Genomic DNA, 6,922 nt, shown 5'->3' with positions numbered 1-6,922 from the left:
CGATAATGGTTTGAGGAGCATATCGAACGCGTCTAAAAAACACAATGGATGGCATTAATTAGACCCTACGGAGAATTCAATATCTAGGCATTCTCTAGAATTCAAACCAATAATTATGGTTCGGTTCAATTATGTGTAAATCACATCAGCTCAATCTTAAATTGCGTAAGTAAAATTGTGTAGCAGTTTATTATGGGTATCGTGCAAGATGTAGGCACTTCTCGAAATTCAAAGGAATGTATACATATATATTAGAGTCTAGACAGTGAATCATGCAAATGCTTGTTTTCGGCATCTTTTTTAGCGCTGAAACAAAATACTGCTCACGTCAATTCTCTTCGGCCCAATGGGCCGGGAGCTGGTATTCTCTCTATAGATGACACATTAATTATATCACACCTTTGGAAACCAGTCATTCTGGGCACAATTCAGATCAATCTCAAATTTCGTGCTTTTTGCACGCTCGATTCGGCCCCTCTCTCTGTCTCTCTCTGTCTCCCCAAGTTCTCTTTCAGATTACAGTAATTTACATCGATAATTAACAGCAATTGCTGGATTAATACCGGCAATAATTCTCGATAATACTTGAATCAAAAGCATCAGTAGTAGTTAGATTTAACACTTATCGATAGAAACTAACGTGGTCAACAAAGTTATTATTTGCTCTATCGTTATGTTTAATTAATGATTGTGGGTCCCATTGAGCACTATATCCGGATTCGGAGCGGTATTATGGGCCCCGATTAACACTACATAGTAATATATTCAAAGAGGTGAGCGCTATGATTGGCTCCAATTACCACTAATACTAAGAGAGAGTTATATGCATTATTTCGGGTTGTGATTTTACCTAACGAGGCAATAATAATGCCTGCAGAGCAAAAAGTGGGTTTATTCATTGATTCGTTTCTCTTTCTTTTAATCAATTAGCCTCAACACGTTTCCTATCTTTTTAAAATAACTCTTATATAGAGAATGGATGCAGAGAGTTAATTGGACATGGAACATTAAAAAGTAAAGAGAATACAACATTGTAAAGTACACGTGAGCAGGAGCACCTAGGACCTAAACCAATGTCAAGTTGATGATTTCGGAAATCTTTGTAATTGTCAATTGTAGAGACTCTTATGTTCCTTCCAATGTACATTGTTTGCATATTATATTTTTGTAAGTGTTTATGCATCTATGCATATTTATATGTAGGTTCAATTGGAGACGTACGTATGTAATTTTTTTAAGTGTATATGTGAATGTCTATGTGTTTATGTGTATAAATGTTTCTTGGTATGTAGGAGTATTTAGGGAAAAGTGGAGGTCTCTTACTTTGTGGGTGGGGTCCTTAAGGTAGGAATGAGTGAGCAAAGAGAACCAAGGGGGCGATGTAGACATAACGATGACATCAACACGTTACATGGATGCAAGTTCAGGGCCGGATGCCTATCATAGGTCAACTAGCTATGGCAACAACCAAGACAAAAGCGACAACAACAAGTACGTTGATTGGCGACTGATGCCTCACCTCCTCTCTTCTTCCTTGCTCTATTACTTGTTGGTGAACTACAAAGGGGGCATAGTTCCCTCCCCCTTTCGTGGGGTTTCCCACAAAGGGTTTGGCCCTTTATGGAGTCAATCCACGAAGCATCTCTTCATGGAACGATTCAACGAGGGGTAGGAAAGCTTGTGTTCACACATGATCCTCGTGTTTGTGTGTTTTACCATGACTTTTCGTCTCGAACACCATCCGGTCGATGAAGCACCTGAGTAATTGAATTCAATGTTGCAAGTTTGACTCTCGATGTTCATCAATGTCCTTTATAGTAATTTCTTTTTAGTAAATCAATGGTCAATTATCCTAATGTCAATGTCAAAAATATGTGACAATGCTCACTTGGCAACAAATCACCAAGTTAGAATAACGATATTTCAAAGCACATGTAACTGAATATAAGACAATTAAGCTAGTTCACAATAATCATGATAAGGCTAAAACAAGATACAATTGACGATTAAATCCTCAATCTTGTTACGTGGGGTGGCTAAATCCTTAATCTTGTTACATAGGTTATTGATGAAAAAGATGATGATGATCGAAAAAGAAATGGGTAGAGTTTTGGGAGGAGGTCCTCAAGTTTTAGGGTAGCAAGCCTATGATCGATGGCCACATCACCTTTCATCATCCTAGATCTTGAATGCACCCTATTGATTCACTATCTTGCAAAAATTCATTCATTGACGAGGCCTACATGTATCCATCCCAAATTCTCTTAACCCTACAATGAGAGAGCCTTGCTCAAAATTTCACATTTTGGAGTATCAAGGTTTTTAAATTTAAAGCAATATTAGGAAAATGGGATTCGAGCTCTCCGTTTTCTTATTCACTTTCTTCTCAAATGCTCCGAGCCATCTCCTCCTTTGCAAACGACCCAAGCATGATCCCCCCTCGGTCCTAAGTATTTTTATTTATCTCTCTTTTGTTCATACAAATTAGGGGCTATATATGCATATAAACATCCATCCATATATGCATGCATATATCTAAATGTGCATATGTATACATATGTTTATGTACATGCATGCATCCATACATATAATGTGAGTCAAAATTTCAATACTAGAAGTCTCTTGTCCATTATAGATGAAGAAAACTTGGAGGTTGATTCTGCCCTTAAACTTGCCATTCAAGTAGTTTTATTTTCTTTTTCTCTCTTTATTGTGTGGATTAGGCCTTTGCACAAACAAACATTGTTAAATACAAATGTACAAGTGTACAATACATACGTCCAAATTATGCATGACACACAAACGTATATAAACATGGATACATACATGCTTACACACATACATTCATATATACATAATTACATCATATGTACAAACAAAGTAGTGACCCTTTGATTCTTCCAGCCATCCCCTTGCACCCTCCATTTTTTAGACACCAACTTAATGAACATCTCCTGAACATTATTATCCTTGACAATCCTTTTTAATGTAGTGATGAATATTCAATTACTAAGGGTAGGTAATGATACCTCATATAAATATTATTTTTGTGATATAGTTCTTGTTCAAATCCATTACACTATGACTTTCATAAAATAACTCATAAGGTAGTTGGTTCAAACTCAATTCCAAAACAAACCTTTTTTCCTAAAGGATCGTTTTACTAACTTCAATTGAAACAATATGCTTTGTTTCAGATCTAGTGGATGAAGTGACACTTTTGCAACTTGGAATGACATGATTGATGGAGAGATATAGAAAAAATAATATTTCAATATGATACTAGGAAAACAATACCATTTTCTTAGACTCTAAAAGTAACAACCCCAAATAAATACCTTAATCTCAATGACACTAGTTGAAAATAGTCTTTCCTTCTTCTCTCTTTCCTTTTCTAAGCTTCTTCTCGCTTCTTCTAATCTTCTTATTCCTCCTCCCCCCCAATTGCTAAGAATACCCTCCTATTTATAGGTTTTTAGTTGCGTTATTCTTTTAATATTTTCTTTTTACATGTCCTCGAGTTTATGTGACTTTTTTTTATATATATCACTATTTCTACTTTGTCATCCCAAATTTTGTATACAAGAAAGCTCTCTTTGTCAGCTTTCTTATGAATCTTTTCTTTTGAAATTTGGATATGAGATGAAGAAGTTATGAGCTTTTTTCTCTCCCTTGCTTTTTCTACCTTTTTCCTGCGTCTTTTGTTCTTTCTCTTTTTTCTTGCTTTTCTAGTTTTGAAGAGTGCCTTTAACTTTATATCCCGTCAAGTTTCCTCCTTTGTTAATACTTGATCCTTTCATATTTTCCTTTATTATTAGACCTCTTAACATCCAACATGTTTGCAACTGTCTCTTTTTATGAACAATGACTGACTTCACAATGATATATTCTTATAAACTTTCTCTTCTATTTAATATAAAAACATTCGTTGTTTATCCGCTTCTTCCATTTTATATTGTTTTCTGTAGTCTTCATAGTGTCCGTGTATTGTCAAACAATCATCAACACAATAAAATCATAATAAAGTTAACTACAATAATGTGCCAAAAATATTATCCACAATGATCTTCGTTAATACTTTTATAGTATTGACTCACCATGATTAAATCGAACTTGCTATATAATCATCTTGATGCTTGCATCGAGCAATAAAGACTCTAAATTTTTTAGTTTACAATTGAAGTGCCCTTTCTCTTTCTTTTCAAAACCCTCAAACTAATCCCACTGAATTTCTTCCTTCAAGTCTCAATCTTAAGAATCTCCTAGGATTAAAACCCTAAGCCTCCTCTCTATCTCCTTCTTGGTAACTAAGAGCTCAAGAGAGATTAGCGATAGCGTTTAGTGAATAAGCGCTAATCTCTCTCCGTTGGTGCTAGACCTCTTTGTATTAAGAGTAGTGGAATAAATATGCTATTTTGTTTCTACTTGTTTTTTACGTGGTTAAGAGAGTGTGAGAGAGAAACTAATATTAATCGTATAATACTAAGTGAGTTAGTAATTAGGAGGCATTCGACAACAACCTCCACATGGTTCACCACCAATAGGGCATACACCAATCCAATCACCAAGCAAATGACACCGATGGGAGGAAGAACTCCATCGATTGATAGAAGTGATTCTGTGAGGCACATAAATTTGACACAAAACCTCTAGAGCTACATGTAAAAGCTTCATTAAGTTTAAATATGGACATGACAAGGAGATTGAATAGAATGACAGTGAATTAGAAGAGATGGAGATACCTAATCGTGAACCCCAAATTCCACTATATTGCTCGAGACCATAGCTTAAGAGAGGGTCATTCAAAACATGGACAATGAATTTGAGAAGGAAACAAACAAAGAAGCTTTCAACATAATAATAATGCTGCCTCACTACGTAATCCCTAGAGACTTAGGCACTCAGGAGCTAGGATGGTCCAATGCAAGGCATAAAGACCACCACCGAAGCTTTGAACATAAGCTGCCATAATGTCATCCCCGAGAGGTAATGGAGATGTGTTACCGATTAGGAACACGGTCTGCGGTCCATCCTTCGACCTAGACCTCCAAGTGATTGTGAAACAACGAATGGTGGCGTCTATGCGTACTACGTAGGGGAATGTTCCCCATAACCTAGCAGCGTATAAGGGAGATGGCTACAACCGACTCCGTAGCAGTGGTTACACTCACGTTCTTACACTCTCAGGTATTCCACACACACAGTAGATTAGTTGTAGTTATACACAGATTTTCAGAGAAGATAGAATTCTATTACGATACGCTTCTTTACATTCCAAAATACACGCCCCTTCTATTAGAGGTTTTCGGCCCTTTATATACGCAGGGTCTATTTAGCCGTTCACGCTTCCTGCGTGAACCGTTACATGCGTTATGATCTTATACTATTTCTTATTCCTATGCTCTTGTCCGTCGGTTACTATTCCGGCGGACAACACCTGGCACGCCTGTGGGACAGTGCCCTGGCATGTTGGACCCATCCCATTAATCTTCTTCCACAATGGCCCGGATGTTTGGTTCTGCTACGGTGTCCGCGTCTGGAGGCGACGTAGGGCCCGTAGGGGCATCGTGGTGTGGTTCCCCTGTTTGGTCGGAATGGCTTATCCCGGTGTCGCGGTCGTCCTGTGTGGGTGGTCCGGGTACGGTGGGCTCTTCTTGAGCTAGTGGGTTGGGCTCTTCCGTCGTCGTGCTTGCGGTCAACCGCGACTCTGTCTCAATTGTCACTTCCTCCGTGGTGTCGTCCATCATTGTACGCTCCGGGGAGTGGGGTTGCGATTCCACCTAGCCCGCAACGTTCTCCGTGTGGTCCGCCGATAGCGTGGACTCCTGCAGATGGGGCTCCTCTTGGGCAACGGTTTTGCTGTCTGGTACTGTGGGGGACTCCGCTCGTCGGTCCGCGCTGTTCACCGTCGTGGTAATTTCTGGTGATCTGGCCTGAGGTTCCTCTTCTTCAGCCGTGCCTAGAATTGGTGTCACGATGGATTCCTCATTTGTTCGCATGTTGCCGGCTTGTGTGATCTGGTGAAATAGCTCCTCCTGGCTTTCACCAAAATCATCTAAGAGCTGCGCGAGTTCTTCGGAATGTTGGTCCGCTAGCGCACGATAGTCTTGCGCTAGGTCCTCGCATACGGCCACAATGCTCTCCTCATTTAGTTTATAGAAACCTCGACCGTCTTTTCGTTGGTTCTCCCAGTTCGCACGATACGCGTGCAATTCCGCTGCCTGGGTTGCCCACGCCATCCATCCTTTATCCAGCGTCGTTTTCAATTGCGATGTGAACCTCTCCCGATTTGTTTGTAGAAGGATATGCACGTTGTCTGTGATGGCCTGGCAACGGTTGCGTGCGTCCTCCACCGACTTCTTGAGGTTTGCAATTTCTTGTTGTCTAACCGCCGCCGCTTCTTCGTACGTGGTCTTCAGGCGCGCCCACAACTGGGATTCCTTTGCATGGTGTTCTTCTAATTTCCCCATTTCATTGTTTAGGCGGATTTCAAGTTGATGCCTTCTTTCCTGCTCGTCGAATCATACCTTCTTTTTCTCCAATAAGGTCTGGAGTCCCACAATTGCCGCCTCCGATTTCTTCGCTTTATCCTGTAATTGGGCATTTTCGTCTTTCGTCCGGATGTGCTGTGCTATCTCCGCAACGAGTTTCTCTTCAAGAGTTTTTACAGCCTTCCGGCTGTTAGCCCGCATCTCCTTTTCTTTGTCTGACGATTTGTGCAGTTCAGCTCGAAGGCGGTCAATTTCCGATTCCGCTAGTTGCACGACCCTTTTCGCTTTTGAGGCGATGGCGGTATGAGCCTCAATTTCTTCCTTCAAAGCGTCGATGGCGTGGTTTGGTGGCGGAGTTGCCAGTTGCGCCGTAGTCGCGTTAGATTCCAACTCCGCGATGTGTTTGTTGGCTCTTTGCAGCTCGACCTGGG

Source organism: Azolla caroliniana, unplaced genomic scaffold (genome assembly GCF_043228905.1).
Source record: "Azolla caroliniana isolate FFs.n. ecotype wild unplaced genomic scaffold, voAzoCaro1.0.p SCAF_2, whole genome shotgun sequence".
Taxonomy (NCBI): Eukaryota; Viridiplantae; Streptophyta; class Polypodiopsida; order Salviniales; family Salviniaceae; genus Azolla; species Azolla caroliniana.
This window is presented reverse-complemented; position numbering follows the sequence as displayed.